Source organism: Schistocerca americana, chromosome 7, assembly GCF_021461395.2.
Source record: "Schistocerca americana isolate TAMUIC-IGC-003095 chromosome 7, iqSchAmer2.1, whole genome shotgun sequence".
NCBI lineage: Eukaryota > Metazoa > Arthropoda > Insecta > Orthoptera > Acrididae > Schistocerca > Schistocerca americana.
In genome coordinates, this window is record NC_060125.1 from 543,465,111 (window position 1) to 543,488,486 (window position 23,376).

At 43.5% G+C, this 23,376-nt stretch overlaps 1 pseudogene; it reads right to left on the bottom strand.

Moving 5' to 3' along the window:
- Window positions 1-2,391: 2,391 nt before the first annotated feature.
- Window positions 2,392-16,251, bottom strand: LOC124623074 (annotated as a pseudogene).
- Window positions 16,252-23,376: the final 7,125 nt, after the last annotated feature.

The window sequence follows — 23,376 nt, forward strand, 5'->3', positions numbered from 1 at the left end:
AAGTGCGGGAGCGGCTTTAAATTTTCTGTTCGAATGAGCGTGTCCGCATGTTCCAACATGGCAGGAGGGACGCTGTGTGCGGCCAGCTGGCACGCCGGAGATCGGACGGGTTTCCGCGACCCTGGCACGATGATGAGAGGCGCCTCTCCAACGATTCATCGTGTGTTTGTTCACTGCCAGATCTCCGTAGAGATTCTGGAAGCGCCTGTAAATATCTGTGATGCTCTGCCGAGAGTAATTCAATGACAGTGCTCTACTTCGAACTCACCTCCACTACAGACGCCGTTGAGACGGCTACGTACAGTGTCGCCACCTATAGGAACCTGATGAAACTACAGCGGCTCAAGCGGAAATATTGCACGATGTGTCTCAACAAATTCTGCAATTTTTTTTATTCTTTTTTTTTTTTTTCAACCGAAACTGGCCTATTAAAAGAATGCTTTGCAGTGTTTACTGAAGACCCCTCTTATATAACCCTTCAAGCTCTATATTTTACTTCTGCTCCCGTAGTAATTTCAAAGAGTTCATTCCAGTCAACACCTTACAAATACTATAAGGTACATTTGGAGTTTTTGACTTATCTTCTACGATAAGTCATTGCGTCAGTATCGCTCCCACTGTCTGTCTCATCTTTGCAGAACCCAAACTGATCTTCTCCTCCCGTCGGTTTCTACCAGACTTCCGATTCTCCTGTAAATAATTCATGTCAGCATTTTGTGAATAAGATACAGTAAACTTATGGTTTAGCAGTTTTCATACCTGCTAGCACCTAGCTGATTTGGAACTGAGAGAAGTAGGAACACGAGACATTGTTAAAATCTATAGGAAAACCACATAGCATCGTCACTGGATACTATAGGAACAGGAATTTTCAGATTACATTGTCTCATTGATTCATAATATTGAGAAAGTTATATATACTTATTTATTTTTGTAGGCCTTAAAATGATTTGCGCTATCGAAGCTGACAGTAATTTGTAAAATGTTCTTAGATTGGGTCTTAATGAGTGGTCCTTGTAGAGATTCACAATGGTTCTTCATTCCTTTCAGAAAAGTATACCATGAACAAAAATTTCACAGGAACTACGTTCCGCAACTCACGCGGGACGACACATACACTAAATATGTGGACTCTGGCTAGTGCAGAAGAATCAGGCAGAAAATAATCAATCTTCACAGATAGCACCATAAACGAAGCTTCACTTCGGATGGTCTCTACTTCGCTGGCATGCCAACGAGAGCTATTGCAGTGCAGCTGGATCATGAGGTGGTCAGCTTTCGCCAGTGTGGTTCTTTTTCTTTCCTTTATTGAGTTTCGATTCCAACCGGTGGGGACGGGCTGGCAGCAGCTTAGTACGCCGCTCTTGAGCCTACAGAATTTTTAAAACGTAAGAAGAAGATAATAATCAATAAAAGCAGGCGATAAAAACGGTGACTTAAATTGTAAAATGGGGAAAATTGTGGAACTTAAAACATAAAACAAAGGGTTGGCAGTGCTGATAAAATACATGGGAAGCAGACAGGTAAAATAGTAGACAGACAATTAAAATTACACGGCGACAGTCTGGTTTCTGTTCGCAAGAGATATAAAAAAATCACAGCCAGCGACAGCATGATTTCTATTCGCAACACTTTGGAAAAGACGCACAACAATTAACACTCACTTAAAACACTGCACTAAAACGTTGGCACGAAGATGACACACCACAGCCAAGGACAGATGGGGGGAGGGAGACCTGGACAGATGAGGGGGAAAAAGGGGGGAGGAGACAAAAAACGAAGTGGGGGGAGGAGCCGACACAGGGAGAGGACTCTTAAAAGGGGGGGGGGGGGGCAGGGCAGACACGAGAGGGAGTGGGGAAGGGCAGAGGAGGAGGATGCAAAAGGACTCTGGGGAGAGATGGGAGTCAGAGAGTGTAGGTGGGGGAGACGGAAAAAAACGGGATGGGAGGGGGCAGAGGGAGCCTGGGAAAAGGACAGAGAAAGGAAGGGGGAGGTGAGGATCAGAGTTGTAGGAGAGATAAATGGAGGGAGAGAGGGCATCATCTGGGAGGGGGAGTCCATGGAAGCCACCTTGGGAAAGAGATGAAGGGTGTAGAGGTGGAGGGTAGGGGGGGACACAACGGTGAAGGTGCAGCAGAGGGCGGGTGTTGGAGAGGAGAGGAGCAACCAGGAGATGAAGGGGATCAAGTAGGCGGAAGTGTAGAGGATGCGGGTATGTTCGAGGAAAAGGAGCAGGTGGGGGAAAGGAATCTGGTCGTAGAGGATCTGCGTGGGCCAGTGTGGTTGCTACATCTGCTTAAATATCCATTCTTCCGGAAGAGATGTGCTGCCCTCTCTGCACACGTGCCTGACAGGGGCGTGGCTAGGTGGTACTTCAGTGGTCTCTGGCTATGACTGGTGAGGCTCCTCGCTCCCAGTGCGCCTCCTGGTGACTTGCCAGTAACTTAGGCGGCCAGAGGTGTCGCGGCTGCGTGCATGAGCGGCGCCGTTCCTTGCCTGTCGAGCGTAGTTGTCGTGCGGGTTGCGGATGGTGTCCTTGGGCCCCGTAGCTGTGCTGGCGTAAGCTGTCACCAGCACACCTGTCGGCAAAGATGTAGCGCAAAGATTGATAGTAGGCTCTGGATCAAGGACACCTATCAGGAGAGAGGCCAAAGACACACCGACAAGCGACACGCCGCCAACACTCTCTCGACAGCAAGTATTTAGACCGCCGCCGCTGACCAGAAGGTGTCAGTCACTAAGTCACTGTCACTAACTCACACTCCAGTTTGGCGTCTGTCAGCACTCGCAGAGCGGGTATAGATTATCGCAGCCTATGACAGTACATAGCTTGCAGAATTGTGTGACCGTAGCAAAATTACCGATTTTGTCTGCAAGAGGACTATTACTAGTGAGCTTGTACCACAACACAAGGACTCTATTGAAGATGAGTAGCTTCCTGTTCTTGTAAATAAACAACCATGTTAATCGACGTGTGCATTTGTGTTATAGAAAGAGGATACCGGCCACCCATAACAACATCTTCCTTGCTTCTTTGGTACGATACTCTACAATATCAATTTGTTTCTTACGTTAACGACTTAATCTGGTGACCATGTCTTTCTTCAAGTACTGACAAGCTCACCAGCTACGTAACGTAAACGTAAACACCACTCACTGATTAGTCCTTTGGTCTGTGTCATCTGGCCGACTGCTGCTGACAAGGTAGTACGAGGAGCGATCAAAGATTGTGTGACATATGATCAACATGTCACCAGTCACTCCAGCCGTTATTGCCTGAGGAAGAATCCTGATGCACCACTAGTCATTTATGCAGGCAGCTTCTCATCTGGCTTCGCGAGGCTAAGTAGACTCCTATACATACCTCCACACCTCCGATGAAAAACCTCAACACATACACAGCTATTACATAGTCTAATTGACTTTGACGTGGCTATGAAAACATTCAATGTAGCACCAACTACCAAGGCGGCGTCTGATAACGTGAAGTAAACGCACCACACGCACACTGTGCTTCACGTGCTGCTGGCAAGACGTAGGAATTGACTTGTAGAAAATTTTCCATTGTAATTAATGCTGATTTCTAAGAGTGATGAAGAGTGCCAGGAGAGCTACATTGTCTTAAGACCTCTATGCTCTTCTACTGGATCTCCTTCCGCCGCTTTAGACTTCGCCATGAGTTTGGATAGGGCGTAGAGTAAAGTGCCTGCACTGAACAACATCGCCAAGACTGTTGAATTTAAAGTTGACAGTATTTCTTTCCTTCTCTGGCCAATTCGAAAATAAGTAGCCATTGTTAGGTCTGGTACACCCAAGCCTTCATAGATCAGGAAAGTAACGAGACCAAACGCTGCTGGTGCGTTTTACAGATTTATTACCATAATACTACCATTTTAACATCAGCATGAGCAGTTGTTGCGGCATTACCAAGCCCAGTACTATCGGCTACTGCATGGACCACGAGACCTAGCATTACCGTGATGTTTTTCTCTGCAGATTTTAGACCAATCTAGAGATCTCTACTCCTGGATGAAGACCACTGATCCACTAACAGCATGAACACGAATCCCAGCACAAGCGAAACCGTAGTTACTGAATGGATATCTATAGGGTTTCTGCATGTTGGACGTGTATTCCTCACCTGTCTTCGCTCGTTTTTGCACTATGAGTGGTGCCCGATGAGTCGATAGACCTTACTATTTGTGGAATAATGACAGCTAACGCAGTTACAATAACAGACCTGCGCCGAGTACGGAATCAATCTCCAGTTTTTCTTCCAACATCAGCATTATTAGTGGTATTGATCCCGCTATGTAACTACTAACATCAGCAGCCCCAGCAAGGTTAACATAAGCGTTTCGTTGATTCCGGACAAATACTCTTCCCAGCTGACTCTGTACACGATAATCACACGTTATTTGCGAGCAATGACGTTTGGCTGTGGAGCTGGTTACCTGCATCAAATAGGCGGCGATGAATCCACGAGCATCTGTGTCATTGGTAACGTACGTTCGTGCTGCAACTGGTTCAGCGTCGCCCCTTCATCCATACACCTCCCTTCCCACCACTAACCACCCTCCCACTCGTGCTCACATCCACGCTCTGGAGGGTGCGCCAAGTACGGCCGGCCGATGTGCTAACTGCTGCGGCAGCCGCGGCAACATTAAACACGGCCCGGCGCTGTTATGGGGCCCCTGGAGGTTAGGAGCCGTGAGTTACGCGTGAGGGCGGGGCCGAACTCTGCCGCAGTGCGGATCCGCACGTGTGCGGGCCGTTTCTGGCACCCGGTCTGTAACAGAGGCGCTTTGCGCTGTACTCTGCACCCTGCAGGTGGCAAGCACCCTTAGCCCTCACTCTGGCGGACCCTGGAAGGTCGTCTCGTTCTTTAATTACGTTGTTGGCCTTCACAAGTGCGTCACCAAAAAGGGGGTATGTAACAAGCGCCAAATTGATATCAAGTATAGGACATGCCTCAATATGCAAGTGATTGCTGTATCTTCACAACAGCACAAAATAGGTAGAGTAAAGCATCTACAGCCGCTGTGTACGGAAAAATTAAGCTACATACATATTCATAAATTGTATGAGAGGAGTAATGATCCTACGGAGCCATTGTGTTGTTGGGGTCTTCAGTCCAAGGACTGGTTTGATGCAGCTCTCCATGCTACTCTATCCTGTGCAAGTTTCTTCATTTCCCAGTACCTACTACAACCTACACCCTTCTGAATCTGTTTAGTGTATTCATCTCTTGGTCTCCCTCTGCGATTTTTACCCTCCACGCTGCCCTGCAATAGTAAATTGGTGATCTCTTGATGGCTCAGAACATGTCCTACCAACCGATCCCTTCTTCTAGTCAAGGTGTGCCACAAATTTCTCTTCTTCCCAATTCTATTCAATACCTCCTCATTAGTTATGTGATCTACCCATCTAATCTTCAGCATTCTTCTGTAGCATCACATTTCAAAAGCTTCTATTCTCCTCTTGTCTAAACTACTTATCGTCCACGTTTCACTTCCATACATGGCTACACTCCATACAAATACTTTCAGAAACGACTTCCTGACACTTAAATCTAGTTATTTTGCTCCCCAAATAGCAAAACTCATTTACTGCTTTAAGCGTCTCATTTCCTAATCTAATTCCCGCAGCATCACACGATTTAATTCGACTACATTCCATTATTCTCGTTTTGCTTTTGTTGATGTTCATCTTATATCCTCGTTTCAAGACACTGTCCATTCCATCCTGCTACTTTTCGAGGTCCTTTGCTGTCGCTGACAGAATTACAATGTCATAGGCGAACCTCGAAGTTTTTATTTCTTCTCCATGGATTTTAATTCCTACTCCGAATTTTTCTTTTGTTCCTTTACTGCTTGCTCAATATACAGATTGAATAACATCGTGGATAGACTACAACCCTGTCTCATTCCCTTCCCAACCACTGCTTCCCTTTCATGCCCCTCGACTCTTATAACTGCCATCTGGTTCCTGTATAAATTTTAAATAGCCTTTCCCTCCCTGTATTTTACCCCTACCACCTTCAGAATTTGAAAGAGAGTATTCCAGTCAACATTGTCAAAAGCTTTCTCTAAGTCTACAAATGCTAGATACGTAGGTTTCTGAGGTCATCAGTCCCCTAGAACTTAGAACTACTTAAACCCAACTAACCTAAGGACATCAGACACATCCATGCCCGAGGCAGGATTCGAACCTGCGACCGTAGCGGTCGCGCGGTTCCAGACTGTAGGGCCTAGAACCGCTCGACTACTTGAGCCGGCTCTCAGCCACAGTCTCCTTCGTTCTGCTTTACTACTACTGTCTCCTCCCATTGTCAGTGTCTCCCCCCTGCCATCTCTTACTGTCTCTGTTAAGCCGCATTATATACAGAGTTAAAAGAACCAACCGATTTGCTCCATTTGCCTAAGCCGCAAGAAGTGCGTAACATTCAAACTTTGACCCTACACTGTAGAATAGTTACAGTAAGACTATTCTTCTGTTGGATATACAAATGGTTCCTAGCCCAAGTGCTATGCAAAACACTTGACTCTACCTTACTATCACTAATAGAACCCAAGGTATGAGCATCGCCAAAATTCGTATTTATACGCAGCGTTTTGGGACATGTTAGGTAGCGCACGCTGTCGCATGCTTACCGATTGGAATGTTGGCTATATGTGACGGGATCCTGTTATGCCTGATATTAGAAGTAGAAATGTCTACTGGCTTATTTCTGAACTCAACAGTTGCAGGATCGAAGTCCACAGAGGCTGTGGTTCATCATTCCTCTACACTGTGGCTGGTACTGTCTGTATTCCACGAATGTCATCCAAATAAGGACCTGCTGGGTCAGGATACCCGCTCTCAACGCCACGCAGAGTCTCAAATGTCCCACCTGACTAGCGCCAGAGTGGGAACACCTACATTAGCTCGGCAGTGTAGGATCGTAAGGTTAGGCTTTGTCAGTGAGCTGGTTTGTTTATAGCAAGAAAAGTACCAGCACGGACAGAGCGCTTACGTCTGGAGCATCACCAACTGTCACCATAGCAACCATTGTTGAGGCTTCCTTGGTGCAGTAGCAGATACAGACTCACCGACAACTGCGCGCTTGTTGGCAACATGACTTTTTTCCAGTGTCGTTTCTGCGTACAACATCACGATAAAAATACTGGCGAATGTAGATTCAGAGGACACTTAATGTTGTCAGACAGTATTCGTTTCTGCCTTGCGTGCCCAGCAACTGGGATGCTGGTAGGAGACGCCACTGCCTCCACAACATGGTCACCTCTGTTTCGCAGAGCCGGTGATTCACATAGTAGCCGATGTATTTCTGACTTGTTAAGAGCAGTGGCTGCGCACTACTTCCGAGGTCTTCGTAACGTTGTCTTTCGACAAGACTGTCGTATCTGCCTGCTAGTCGGTTTCTCAGCACACCTGGCAGGCCGAGTGGGGAGCCGCGGTATCAGGAGGACGTGCGTAAACGGCTCTCATAAACATCGAGATATTTTCTTGTTATTGGCTGGGCTGTTAACCACAGAGATACACCTCGCCTCTCCAGAGTCTGGTGGTACCAACCTCGCCGACAGGCAGCGTACCTTACGCAGCAGGGAGCACTGTCGGCAGGACACTATTTTCCTACGCCGGGTAATGTTTTCTTACAGCGCTACGCGGATATCCACCCGATCCCCACTATTTAGGCCACCGCCGGATCTTGCGAAGTCAGTTGCGACCTATGCCTTAAGTCGATATTACCAGCAGTTCGTCAAGTCGCATTAGCAGTTCAGTTCCAGCGCTACACTTGGCAATACCGGTACTTCAGTCTCGGCACTCCACACCGGCAGACCTGGCCCATCGTACTCTGGCAGCAAAGGCCCAGTGGCGTTCCAGCTCTTCAGACCGTCGCCTACCACGACTCTGGGGTTCGCCGCGTAGGCACATCATATACAACGTCTTAACAGAGACATTTCAGTTGTACGATGTTGTGTGGATACTCATCCAGTTTTGTTAATAAGCATTCTTTTAAAGTGTTTTAAAATCTCAATAAGAGGAGACTTTGAAGATAACATATGGCGGCGTGTTACTCATGTTACGCTGAGCTATCTCTATACAGAAAGTGTTCTACTGTTGTCTTGAGCAACACTTTCTCTGACTCTCGCTCACTCAACGCATCTGGTCATTGATTGCAAGTAACGGGCGTGTCAATATTCGCCAGCTTCAACGATTGGTGGACGTCGCAGAGAGATAAAGGAGGATAGAAGAAGGAGGCATTCGCATCTGTCATCAAAGTTCTGCATGTTCCCTATCAAAAGACTTCATCCTTTAGAAGAGCTGTGCCATAAATTTCTGTTTTGCAGATTCGATTCAGTATCTCCTCACTATTTATTCGACCAATCCATTTAATCTTGAGGATTTTTCTGTAACACCATATTTCGAAAACTTACATACTCCTCTTTGCTGAACCGCGTATCGCTCACGCTTCACTCACGTTTAAGACGACACACCTAACAAATACCTTCAGAACATATTTTGTAAAACTTACCTAACAGCACTTAGTTCCACCGCTGGCATTAAAAGAGACTGTAAATGCAGCCAGAATACTAAAAAACAATAAATCTCCAATGAATAACAGCTCAACTACACGAAAGGGAAGAAATACAATTGCAAAACTAATGCACAGACTCGCGACCCACGTCTGGAATGAAGAAAGAATTCCGCCTGAGTGGAGAGAGATCATATAATTGTAGTGAATAGTAAGAGCTCCTGGCAAGGCCGAGAAGGCCCAAGGGATGTCCACCGGCTGCCGTGTCATCCTACGCCTTGCAGCCTCCTACGCATGCGGTATGGAGGGGCATCTGGTCGGCACACCTCTTTCCCGGTTGTTTTGCAGACTTTCCAGACCATGAAGCCACTACTGCTGATTCAAGCAGCTGCTCAGCTTGCATGACGGAGTGCACTCCGTACCAGTCTTCTCACCAAGGAAAAATCTCTGGCAGTATCGGTAGTCGAACCCGTATCTTCCACATGGCAGTCATTCACCCTGACAAAACAGCTACAGAGGTGGACTGTACTAAAAGAAGCCATATGTAAACACCGAGCACACAACAACAAATGAGTGGCAGCATTGTTTGTTGATTTTAGGGAAGACTGCAATAGCATAAATATAGAAAAGTAGTGGGAGAAAATGCAGAAGTTTGGAATACCAAAGAAGATTACAAATATTGTAAGTTACTCTTCAAGGATGATAAGGGATAGAGAAAATGAATGGAGATTATTCCATGGCTTTTGGCATAAAAACAGGAGCTAGGCAATGAGAAGGAATATCACCACTCATGTTCATTGTAACAATACAAGAAGCATGGAAGCAACAGGTAAAGCGGAGGGGGGAATAAACGTAAGACTAAAAATGAATGTTTGAAATAAACGGTTGTAGCTTCGTCATAAGTTGCACTGAGAAGTATCTATTTTTTTATTTTTTGGTGGTCACCAGTTTCAAATCATCCGTGCTGTAAGTGTGACAAATACAGGCGACTGATGACCAACTGTTTGAAGAAGCACAAGAGATTAAATGTCTGGGGGTCACAGTGAACAACAGAAATGATGAGAGTAACGGTCAGAACATCATATTCACTCAGAAAACTACTATCATCGAAAATTTTGTCGAGACAATCAAAGTAAGGTCATGTAAAACGCAGTCATACTAATGTGGCTATATGGAGGAGAAAGATGGCGAATAGATAAGTATACAGAGAGAAAGATAAAGGTTTTCGAAAATAAAAACCCGTGGAAGATATATGGACCACTTTATGAGGGAGGAGAATGGCGCAGTAGAAACAAATATTGAACCATATATTGTTGCGGAAGCCAAGATGAGGATGCTGAGATGGGCCGGTCACGTCTATAGAAGAGCAGAGAGGTAAAGCTTGAGAGAAATGTTGGAGAAGAAACGCGAAGGGCGAAGACCTTCAGGCTGAACGAAAATAGGATTTGGAGGCTAGATAGCCAACGATCTTCAGTTACTTGGAGGAAGGGAAGAAGATGCCAAGACAGAAACCAGTGAACAAGGTTGCTTAGCGAGGCCAAAAACCGACTGCGGTTTTTGGGCTCAGGAGTGTAAGAGCAAATAAGACTTAGATTTTCATTCAGTGTCAATAAGTTTCTTTTCTGCAAAAATAAATGTCTTCTATTGCCATCCTGCATTTTATATCCTCCATGCTGCTCTTTGTCGGAATTTTTTCGTTGTTATTGACACTCCGTCTTTATATCCTCTCTACTTTGGCCATGAACAATAATTTTGCTGCTCAAATAGCAAAATGCGTCGAGTACTTTGTGTCCTATTTCCTTTTCCAATTCCCTCAGCATCGCCTGCTTTAATTCGACCATATTCCATTGCCCTGCGTTTACTTTTGTTAATGTCCGAGTTATAACCTCTTTTCATGACACTACCACTCAACTCCTCTCCTTAACCCTTTGCCGTCTCTTGAGAGAATTACAATGTCATTGACAAGCTTTAAAGCTTTTATTCCGTCTCCCTAAATACGCTTTTCAAATTTTTAATTAGTTTCCTTTACCACTTACTCTATTTGAAAATTGACTAACATCAGAAATACGCTATAACTTGTCTCATTTCACTCTCATCTACTGGTTTCCTTTCATTTCCTTCAGCTCTCACCACTGGAGTCTGTTCTCTGTGCAGGTTGTAGATAATCTTTCGCTCCTTGTATGTCATCCCTGTTACTTCCAGATTTTCAAGGGGTATATTATAGTCAACACTGTTATAAGCTTTCTCCTCTTTTCATCGTAATTTAAATGGAGTACTTGCTATGATTTGTTGGATTGATTTTTTTTTTTTTTTTTTTTTTTTTTTTTTGCATAAAGGTGACTGTCAACCTCGTTAAATGTCGTTTCGCCAGATGTGAGCGGTAGATCGGAGGTCTTATACTGAGCGGGAAATCATTTGAGTCTGTAAAGGAAAGTTTAAAATAAAAAAAAACAACAGATAAAGTAGTATAGTCGATGCTATCACTCAGATCCGTCTTGTCAATTGTATTCGGTTGGTGCATGAGTTTGTAGCGTTCTTCCATATGTTTAATTAACACAACAGGTGCACATAACAGAGACTTTATCCGTCGAGAATATATATTCCTTCACTATTTACAACAGTCTGCCAACGCTGAGGTAACTTTTATGTTCTACGACTGTAGAAATCACATCGTTTTGATGCGAAGAACTCGTCGAGCCAAATTTGGAGCGCATTTTCATCCGGAAAGGAAATTTCTTCAAGGTTGTTCGAAGAGAGTGGGAAAGGTGAAAGTCTGAGGGCGCAAGATCCGGTGAAAGACTTCCCAACTCAACTCCAGTTTAGCGCTTTTTGTCAGTTTAGCAGAATGTGGGCGGTAGCGTCACTTCACGCAGTCTTCTTGGTCGTTGTTCTTGGATTGTGTCTACAAGACATCTCAGTTGTTGACAACAAATGATTGCAATGATGGTTACACGTCGGGAAACAATTCGTAGTATACCACACTGTCAGTGTTCCACCGGATGCAAAAGATATTATCTTTTGTGGAAGTGCTGAGGTCTCTGTACGAGGCTTTGCTCCTCTGGGCTCAACCATTATTTTTTCCTTATGTTAGCGTAGAGACACCCTTTCTTGTCAGCAGTAACGATACGACGCTATTGATGACGAACAAGCAAAGATGCACATATGGCCACCCGCTGATTTTTATGATTTTTTGGCTTGGAGTATGAGGTACTCATACACCCGATTTTGTAATCTTCCAGTTGCATGCGGATAATCCACGATGGTGTAATGATCCCATTTCAATGTAGTTGTAAGTTCTCGAGTACACTGACATGGATCGTTTGGGTTAATGTGTTAAAACGATCATCATGAAACCTCGAAGGTGTTCCTGAAAATGGAAGGTCACTAAACTCGAAGTGACCCTCCTTAAAACGAAAGAAACATTTTATTGCCGTGCTCTGTCCAGTAGCATTATCCCCATACGTGGTGCTAATGGTTCTGGCCGCCTCCACTGCTATTGACTTCTAACAGAAGAATATGTCGGAAATGTTCTGAGTCTCCACTTGGCACTTCGTTTTCTGGCGTCCATAGCTCCACTCATTAGCTCCAGATGACAAAATGATCACTTGTAAATTCAGGGAGTGACATTGAACTACTTTATTGGCGCTTACGTATGATTTTGTACGCTTTTAAGGGCTTATTTTACTCTCTCCGCACCAAATACTCGTTTTGTTTTGTTTTAGGTACACCCATTTTAAGCTATTTGACAAACGCTTATAGTTGGTTTTAATTTTGTCAGTAACGTGACGGACGGCTAGAGATTTCAAGAAAAGCGTTAAATAATGTTGTACACACAATTACATAATTACCTAATGTGCAAGTTTATTCTAATCCATGTAACAGTATTCACTGAGCTTGTGTATAAAGGAAAATTGTAAAATTCTTCCTTTATTGTTGTTGTTGTTGTTGTTGTCTTCAGTCCTCAGACTGGTTTGATGCAGCTCTCCATGCTACTCTATCCTGTGCAAGCTTCTTCATCTCCCAGTACCTACTGCAACCTACATCCTTCTGAATCTGCTTAGTGTATTCATCTCTTGGTCTCCCCCTACGATTTTTACCCTCCACGCTGCACTCCAATACTAAATTGGTGATCCCTTGATGTCTCAGAACATGTCCTACCAACCGATCCCTTCTTCTGGTCAAGTTGTGCCACAAACTTCTCTTGTCCCCAATCCTATTCAATACTTCCTCATTAGTTATATGATCTACCCATCTAATCTTCAGCATACTTCTGTAGCACCACATTTCGAAAGCTTCTATTCTCTTTTTGTCCAAACTATTTATCTTCCATGTTTCACTTCCATACATGGCTACACTCCATACAAATACTTTCAGAAATGACTTCTTGACACTTAAATCTATACTCGATGTTAACAAATTTCTCTTCTTCAGAAACGCTTTCCTTGCCATTGCCAGTCTCCATTTTATATCCTCTCTACTTCGACCATCATCAGTTATTTTGCTCCCCAAATAGCAAAACTCCTTTACTACTTTAAGTGTCTCATTTCCTAATCTAATTCCCTCAGCATCACCCGAGTTAATTCGACTACGTTCCATTACCCTCGTTTTGCTTTTGTTGATGTTCATCTTATATTCTCCTTTCAAGACACTATCCATTCCGTTCAACTGCTCTTCCAAGTCCTTTGCTGTCTCTGACTGAATTACAAAGTCATCGGCGAACCTCAAATTTTTTTTTCTTCTCCGTGGATTTTAATACCTACTCCGACATTTCTTTTGTTTCCTTCACTGCTTGCTCAATATACAGATTGAATAACATCGGGGAGAGACTACAACCCTGTCTCACTCCCTTCCCAACCACTGCTTCCCTCTAATGTCCCTCGACCCTTATAACTGCCATCTGGTTTCTGTACAAATTGTAAATAGCCTTTCGCTCCCTGTATTTTACCCCTGCCACCTTCAGAATTTGAAAGAGAGTATTCCAGTCAACATTGTAAAAAGCTTTCTCTAATTCTACAAATGCTAGAAACGTAGATTTGCCCTTCCTTAATCTAGCTTCTAAGATAAGTCGTAGTGTCAGCATTGCCTGGCGTGTTCCAACATTTCTACGGAATCCAAACTGAACTTCCCGGAGGTCCGCTTCTACTAGTTTTTCCATTCGTCTGTAAAGAATTCGCGTTAGTATTTTGCAGCTGTTACTTATTGAAGTGATAGTTCGGTAATTTTCACATCTGTCAACACCTGCTTTCTTTGGGATTGGAATTATTATATTCTTTCTGAAGTCTGAGGGTATTTCGTCTGTTTCATACATCTTGCTCACCAGATGGTAGAATTTTGTCAGGACTGGCTCTCCCAAGGCCGTCAGTAGTTCCAATGGAACGTTGTCTACTGCGGGGGCCTTGTTTCGACTCAGGTCTTTCAGTGCCCTGTCAAACTCTTCACGCAGTATCGTATCTCCCATTTCATCTTCATCTGCATCCTCTTCCATTTCCATAATATTGTCCTCAAGTACATCGCCCTTGCATAGGCCCTCTATATACTCCTTCCACCTTTCTGCTTTCCATTCTTTGCTTAGAACTGGGTTTCCATCTGAGCTCTTGATGTTCATACGAGTGGTTCTCTTATCTCCAAAGGTCTCTTTAATTTTCCTGTTGGCAGTATCCATCTTACCCCTACTGAGATTAGCCTCTACATCCTTACATTTGTCCTCTAGCCATCCCTACTTAGCCATTTTGCTCTTCCTGTCGATCTCATTTTTGAGACGTTTGTATTCCTTTTTGCCTGCTTCATTTACTGCATTTTTATATTTTCTCCTTTCATCAATTAAATTCAATATTTTATTTGTTACCCAAGGATTTCTACTAGCCCTCGTCTTTTTACCTACTTGATCCTCTGCTGCCTTCACTACTTCATCCCTCAAAGCTACCCATTCTTCTTCTACTGTATTTCTTTCCCCCATTCCAATCAGTTGTTCCCTTATGCTCTCCCTGAAACTCTGTACAACCTCTGGTTCTTTCAGTTTATCCAGGTCCCATCTTCTTAAATTCCCAACTTTTCGCAGTTTCTTCAGTTTTAATCTACAGTTCATAACCAATAGATTGTGGTCAGAGTCCACATCTGCCCCTGGAAATGTCTTACAATTTAAAACCTGGTTCCTAAATCTCTGTCTTACCATTATATAATCTATCTGATACCTTTTAGTATCTCCAGGGTTCTTTCATGTATACAACCTTCTTTCATGATTCTTAAACCAAGTGTTAGTTATGATTATGTTGTGCTCTGTGCAAAATTCTACCAGGCGGCTTCCTCTTTCATTTCTTAGCCCCAATCCATATTCACCTACTACGTTTCCTTCTCTCCCTTATCCTACTACCGAATTCCAGTCACCCATGACTATTAAATTTTCGTCACCCTTCACTATCTGAATAATTTCTTTTATTTCATCATACATTTCTTCAATTTCTTCGTCATCTGCAGAGCTAGTTGGCATATAAACTTGTACTACTGTAGTAGGTGTGGGCTTAGTATCTATCTTGGCCACAATAATGCGTTCACTATGCTGTTTGTAGTAGCTTACCCGCATTCCTGTTTTCCTATTCATTATTAAACCTGTGGTGTCACCGCCAGACACCACACTTGCTAGGTGGTAGCTTAAATCGGCCGCGGTCCAATTAGTACATGTCGGATCCGCGTGTCGCCACTGTGTGATCGCAGACCGAGCGCCACCACAAGGCAGGTCTCGAGATACGATATAGCACTCGCCCCAGTTGTACGGACGACATTGCTAGCGACAATACGGACGAAGCCTTCCTCTCATTTGCCGAGAGACAGTTAGAATAGCCTTCTGCTAAGTCCATGGCTACGACCTAGCAAGGCACCATTAGCCTTACCTAGTTTGAGAGTTATCGTATAAATGTCTCAAGAAGAACGTTGTAAACCAACAAAGAATAAAGTTAAGTATATTCCAAAGTTACGTATTTTCTTTATAGCAGTCATAACGTATCTTGTTTCAGACTTGACGCCAGTCGGCGTGTGTGTACGCGTGCCTTTCGGCTCCCTTCTCAGTGTGGCGTAACTAGCTTGTTACGCCACAACAAAACCCACTCCTGCATTACCCCTATTTGATTTTGTGTTTATAACCCTGTAGTCACCTGACCAAAAGTCTTGTTCCTCCTGCCACCGAACTTCACTAATTCCCACTATATCTAACTTTAACCTATCCATTTCCCTTTTTAAATTTTCTAACCTACCTGCCCGATTAAGGGATCTGACATTCCACGCTCCGATCCGTAGAACGGCATTTTTCTTTCTCCTTCCTTTATAATCACTGTTTAAATCACCTGATGATGCGCCTAATCTGGCGTGCAGCTGGTCGTGGCTTTAATAAAATTTCTACAGCCACAGTGGTGTTTGTTACCTCCAAATAAAAAAATGAAAATACAAATAAAAATTGGGAAGCCTCGTGAACTTATGAGCCAAAGTAATAACACCTGTTCACTATGCTACGATTGAAGATTCTATACTAATGGGCACAACCATTTTCTTGTTCTTACCAAAATTCTCTGCGACTGACAGATGTACAGCGCATCTGAGGCTGCTGCTGTACATGAAAGTAAGCTGTCAGAATTTCTATTGTTCTTACTGAAGTGCAGCTCCACGTTGTTCGCATGCCTGCGAGTTGTTAGCAGGCTAGCAAGAGGAGCTTTTTTGCGCATACCAACTTCTGCACGCGGTTTCATTCACTCCTAAACGAGTTCCGCTGTAAGAAACCGCAATGGCAATTAGAGCGTGAATTAAACCTGCCCGCAACTGAATTTCTGCGCATACCATGTGGCTTATTTACAGCGCAGACCTCGCGCTGTGGAGCGAATACGCATTTTGAAGTAGTAGCATGGGACCGCGCTTGAAAAATGAAACATATTGTAGCCCATTCAGGTGCGTTTCCTGTGGCTTTGCCTGTGGTTCGCATTTTAACGGAAGATTCCGTCCGCCAAAAACCACCACATAGTTAGTATAGTTCCTCGTTAGAATTTATGAAGGGTCTTTCCGTAAGACCGTGCAAAAATTTAACAGGCCGTAGAGGATGCTCTACTGAACAATTTGAGGCAGGGAAGTTGAGGAGCCAGCTTGAAGAGATAATAGAAATAAAATCATATTGGTGCGTAGTTTTTTATTTATTCTAGTTAGAGTTAACTGCAAATACAATCATTGACACAATTAACGTATCATTTGTATCGTATCTTACAAAATATGCTGAAATTGACGGCCATCAACCTCAATGCTCAATGCAAGTATGACATCGGCGAAAAAGTTTCTGACGCACCCTCACAAATATCCTTGGTGTGTTTAGAATCAGCCGGCCGCTGTGGCCGAGCGGTTCTAGGCGCTTCAGTCCGGAACCGCGCTGCTTCTACGGTCGCAGGTTCGAATCCTGCCTCGGAAATGGATGTGTGTGATGTCCTTAGGTTAGTAAGGTTTAAGTAGTTCTAAGTCTAGGGGACTGATGAACTCAGATGTTAAGTCTCATAGTTCTTAGAGCCATTTTTGTTTCGAATCACATCACAGGCAGCTACAATTCTGGCAACTAATTCCATCTTCGCATCCACTGGGTTCCCATACATGAGTGACTTTAGATATCCCCATTGGAAATAATTAAGGGGATTCAAGTCAGATGACCTCGTAGGCCATGGAATATGACCTCCCCTTCCAATCCAGTGACCAGGAAATACAGCACTGAGATGGATGCGGATATCCACAATGCAGTGAGGCAGTGCACCGTCATGTGGTATCCACATCCTCTCACGAACAGCCAAGGGTACGTTCCCCAACAACACAGGCAGAAGTTCTTGTCCTGCCAGATAGAACATACCGCCCAATGAGATTGTCACCTAAAATCGCGGCCCAGATATTTACAGCGAAACGCACTTGACGGTATTACTCTACTAGAGTGAGGGTTTTCCTCATCCCAAATATGGCTATTCCTACTGTTCGGAAAACAATCAAGATCTAATTAGGTTGTTGTTGTTGTTGTTGTTGTGGTCTTCAGTCCTGAGACTGGTTTGATGCAGCTCTCCATGCTACTCTATCCTGTGCAAGCTTCTTCATCTCCCAGTACCCACTGCAACCTACATCTTTCTGAATCTGCTTAGTGTATTGATCTCTTGGTCTCCTTCTACGATTTTTACCCTCCAAGCTGCCCTCCAATGCTAAATTTATGATCCCTTGATACCTCAAAACATGTCCTACCAACCGATCCCTTCTTCTAGTCAAGTTGTGCCACAAACTTCTCTTCTCCCCAATCCTGTTCAATACCTCCTCATTAGTTACGTGATCTACCCACCTTATCATCAGCATTCTTCTGTAGCACCACATTTCGAAAGCTTCTATTCTCTTCTTGTCCAAACTGGTTATCGTCCATGTTTCACTTCCATACATGGCTACACTCCATACAAATACTTTCAGAAACGACTTCCTGACACTTAAATCTATACTCGATGTTAACAAATTTCTCTTCTTCAGAAACGATTTCTTTGCCATTGCCAGTCTACATTTTATATCCTCTCTACTTCGTCCATCATCAGTTATTTTGCTCCCTAAGTAGCAAAACTCCTTTACTACTTTAAGTGTCTCATTTCCTAATCTAATCCCCTCAGCATCACCCTATTTAATTTGACTACATTCCATTATCCTCATTTTGCTTTTGTTGATGTTCATCTTATATTACACAATATATTACACAAGTAGAAATTCAGGTTGTCTGTTTTGTTTACATTATTCATTAGTTTATTGCTTATTGCCGACTATAAGCTTACTTATATTACACAATATCTAATTAGGTATCGTCAGTAAATAACACGATTTGGAGGAAATCTGGTCGATCAATTCACTGTCGTAGCAACCACTGACACAATGCGACTCTCGGTGGAAACTCAGTCACAAGTATTGCATGGACTCGTTGTAGGTGATATGGATGTAATTGTTGTTCGTGGAGGAATCAACACAGGCTAGTGTGTGCAGCGCCCATTTCACGTGCAGTATGACGAGTACTTGTACTGAGGTCCGCTGCTACACCTCCCAGCATCGGGCGCGTGAGTCGTCCTCATGTTGCCAGGTCCCTCGTTTCTTCTTTCCAACAACCAACCTCCCACATTCATCGATTGAGAGATGCGAGAGCATTGCAATGTACTTCTCCATACACAAGGTGCATGTCATTGAGTTCTGCGCAACTGTGCCGGTACTGATCCACTGCATTGTACTGTACGTCTCTGAATAACACTGAGTAATTAATGGGTATGTCATTGATTCATAGCACGTTCTGTCATGGAACGATGCAAATATCATACAACAGACCCACCTTACAGAGAAGTAAAGTAAACAAAATGACTTTCTACTAATCAGGCTCATCCTCCTTGTTTCCTTGCAGGAAACAAGGATTGTACATGTAAATAAACACCACAGTCCGTGTAAACTTGTACACATGTTACTTGTAAATAAGCTGGAAACACTGTAATGCTAGACAAAGCAGCAGACAAATTTACTTCTTTGTCTTCTTAAGCTGGCTTCTCCGACCCCAGGTTCCTTACCTCAAATTGTTCAGTGGAGCACTCTCTATGTCTTACATTTTTGCATGCTTTTACGGAAACTCCATGTATGTGCCATGTTTCAGCGACGGAAAACTTGCCAGGTTGAAAGTCTGGTCCTACCGTGTATGGTAATCTGCAGTTTACACACATCAACCTTCAGGACTGCTATCGTGATGAACCAAAATACCAATGCCGCCTGATTAATCACGAATTAGCCCAAATTTGGAAAGCAACACAGCAGCGATTCGTTGTGTAATGAATTCAGCAAGTCATTGGTAGGTTCCCAGAGATATGAGCCAGCATATGTCTATGTACAGTTCAAGCAGTTCCCGTAGATTACGAGCCGGTGGTTCGTGGGTTGCTGAACTGTCACCCGATAGCGTCCCAGATCTGGTTCAGATCAGGGAATTTTCGTGGCCAGCCGTCAATATGATTTCACTATGTTGTTTCTCAAACTACTGCAGTACGATTTTAACATTGGTACACTGACAGGTCGACGCCGTCGCAGGAGCCATGAAGTATGAAGGTAAGCAGATAGACTACAGTAATGTTCACATAGTTCTCATAGGTCATTGGCCCTACAGTTTGTGCCACAGGTGGCGCGGAAGCCAAGACAATGCCAGTAACACTTGTTATAAAATCGTTAAATATCGGCCAGAGATCCAGAGACGAAAGGCAACAAGCAGTATGTCAGTATTAGCATCCCTCTTCAAGTAGAAATTCAGGTTGTCTGTTTTCTTTACATTATGCATTAGTTTATTGCTTATTGCCGACTATAAGCTTACTTGCATTTGAGGGTTCCGTTAGCTTTCTCCACTAGGGATTGTAGAGTTTTAGACGGCCGGGGTGGCCGAGCGGTTCTAGGCGCTGCAGTCTGGAACCGCGCGACTGCTACAGTCGCAGGTTCGAATTCTGCCTCGGGTATGGATGCATGTGGTGTCCTTAGGTTAGTTAGGTTTAAGTAGTTCTAAGTTCTAGGGGACTGACGACCTCAGAAGTTAGGTCCCATAGTGCTCAGAGCCATTTGAACCATTTTGTACAGTTCTATCTGTCATTACAGTATTGCTCTCATTGGAAAAGTACATTTCTCCTCATTCCCAATACGGCCTGCAAAGTGTTTCAAGAACAATAAGAGTCCTAAATGCTATCCTGAGGAACTCCGCTGGATGTGAAACATGTCTCCACTCAAAGACGCATCACACAGTATAGCCTTCGTAGCAGCCATGTTAGTTCACGTGATATGAAAATTAAAATTTTAGATTTATGTAATGTACATCTTTGGATTAGGAATAGTTAGAGAAGGGGTAAGCAGGTGAGCTACTGTATGTGTGATGACACCTAGATATCACTGATTGTTCGAAACAGCTAATTCAACTCCCTTCTCTCTCTCTCTCTCTCTCTGTCTCCTGTCGTGAACTCCTTATCAGAGAGCCGCAAAAGATTTGAGCGCTAACGTCAGTGATTGAGTACTACAAAGTACGTGCACTGGGTGATTTTAATTAAACTGCAGTTACTCACAGAGCTTCAGTGTGGGCTGTGATTATCGTATGTCAGCGAAACTTGGTAAGTATTCTAATGCGTTAGTGAGAAAAAGATTTACGCTGGAAAACGTAATGCCAGTTTTTGCAAACAGGTGCAAATCTGGCGCTGTGAATGCAAGAGAGACTTGTAGAAATGTTTCCGTAAGTAATGGATTAGGAACGCGAGGTGGGCAGAAAAGTCAAACAATTGAGAGAGTCATGGCGTTGATATTATTATGAACCACCACTTGCACAATTTTTTCAATATGAACACTGGAGTCGCCAATGAGATACTCTACAGCGCCAGATTTGCACCTTATGGCCAGAATTTGAGCAAATTTTTTTTCCAGCTTAAACAGTTTCCACACTGAAGCATTAGCATATTTGCCAAGTGTCGGTGCCATATGATAATTTCGGACGACAGTGGACCTGCGAGAGCAGCTGAACTTTAATTATAATCACTCCGTAAGTGGTAACGTCTGTACAGTATTAAATAAGGTAAAATATGGAAAACCTTTTAATGCTACGTCAGACTTATTATTTGTGAAAATAACCATAACCATATATCTTTATTTTGGTGTTTCAGATTATTATTAAGTTGCGTTATTAATATTTTTTCCAAAGACGAAGACACGTATCTATCCTTTTTTCAAGCGGACGTTAACTTACAATGTAGGTGTTGCTTGTGAGCGATTAAAATTTCCACGTTTTATAATGACTGTACTATATCGCGGCTCAGTCAAGTGTTTCAGTTACGAACCTTGCAACGTTCGATCTGTTACAGCAAAATAGTTACCATTATATATTGAGAACTGACTCAAATCATTTCACAAGCTTCATTATTTCATATTTACTTCTACTACATCTTCTTTCTATTAACAGGCTTTATAACCGCATGTAATTTTTCGTTACTGTTTCCTATAATTCCGCTGTAATTCCCCATTTCCTCCTAAGCCACAGCGTGCCTTTGGACTACGGTTGGGATTACTCTGTCTGAAACGTCTTACCTGCTTCGATTAATTGCTGGGATCGGAGAACCGCTAATAACGCAATTTGTCTGCGCGGATATGTGGAGGGTTCGCTAATTCTGCGGATTAGAAATTGCTGCGGTTCTCGGAAACCGTGACAGGCCTCTGATCCTATTTCCTGCGCTCTTGTTATCTGCCCCTTTTGCTTTACACCAATAACATTCTGTACACAACAGGAGGTTCAACAGGTAAAAATATGTCGTTGTAGCAGATAGTGAACATGTTTCGGTGAGGCGACGACAACATCAGTTATTACATTACATTTGGGATGAAATGTGTAACTTTTTCACCTCAAAGTCAGTCAGTTATAGTTTGCACAATAAATCGTACTGATGTGGAACGAGCCAATTTACATTCACATCGCAAACTACTCTGTAAATATGGTTACATGCTGAACATTTATAAATATTTTAATACACCCCTATGAGTTAGTAATTCCTGTACACCTGCTTTTACACATTACAGTAATAGGAATTCTTATACGGAATAGATGGAGTTGTCAAAGACAAATTTTTGCAGTTTGTTTTCAAATTTTACTTTGCCGTTTGTCAAATATTTTATATCACTGAATTACTTATAAAAATTTTTAGTTGCAGCGATCTATATTCCTTATATTCCTTTTTGCGCTAAAGACAACTTTGATGTGGAGTAACGAATATCATTTTTTCTTCTGGTATTGTAGTATTGTGATTACATACATCATTATTCCTTTTGAATTGTGATGGGTTATTTACAACTCACTTCATGAGCGACTAAATATGCTGTGAAGCAGCAGTCAGAATGCCCAACTCCTTAAACAGATGTCTACAAATGATCGAGGGTGAGCACATAAAAAAAGGTTTGCATCACCTCGGTTCCGAGATTTCCGGAACCTATACAGAAAATTGGGATAGAGATCAACATAAACACCATTTCCGCCCTTCTTATTGCTCATGTTGTACCAACACACAGCGACACCTTCAGAGGTGGTGGTCCAGATTTCTGTACACACCGGTACCTCTAATACCCAGTAGCACGTCCTCTTGCACTGATGCATGGCTGTATTCGTCGTGGCACACTATCCGCAAGTTCATCAAGGCACTGATCGTCCAAATTGTTCCACTCCTCAACGGAGATTCGGCGTGGATCCCTCAGAGTGGTTGGTGGGTCGCGTCGTCCATAAACAGCGCTTTTCAATCCATCCCAGGCATGACCGACAGGGTTCGTGTCTGGAGAACATATTGGCCACTCTAGTCGAGCGATATCCTTATCCTGAAGGAAGTCATTCACAAGATGTGCGCGATGGGGGTGCGAACTATCGTCCATGAAAACGAATGCGGCCGCGCGGGGTAGCCGTGCGGTCAAGGGCGCCTTGCCACGGTTCGTGCGTTTACCCTGTCGGAGGTTTGAGTCCTGCCTCGGGCATGGATGTGAGTGTTGTCCTTAGAGTAAGTTAGTTTGAGTTGGATAAAGTAGTATGTAAGCCTAGGGACCGATGACCTTAGCAGTTTGGTCCCATAGGAACTTATCACAAATTTCCAAGATGAATGCCTCGCCAATATGATGCCGATATGGTTGCACTATCGGTCGGAGGATGGCATTCATGTATCGTACATACGTTCGGCGCATTCCATGACCACCAGCGGCTTACATCGGCCCCACATAATGCCACCCCAAAACAGCAGGAAATCTCCACCTTGCTGCTTTCGCTAGACAATGTGTCTAAGGCG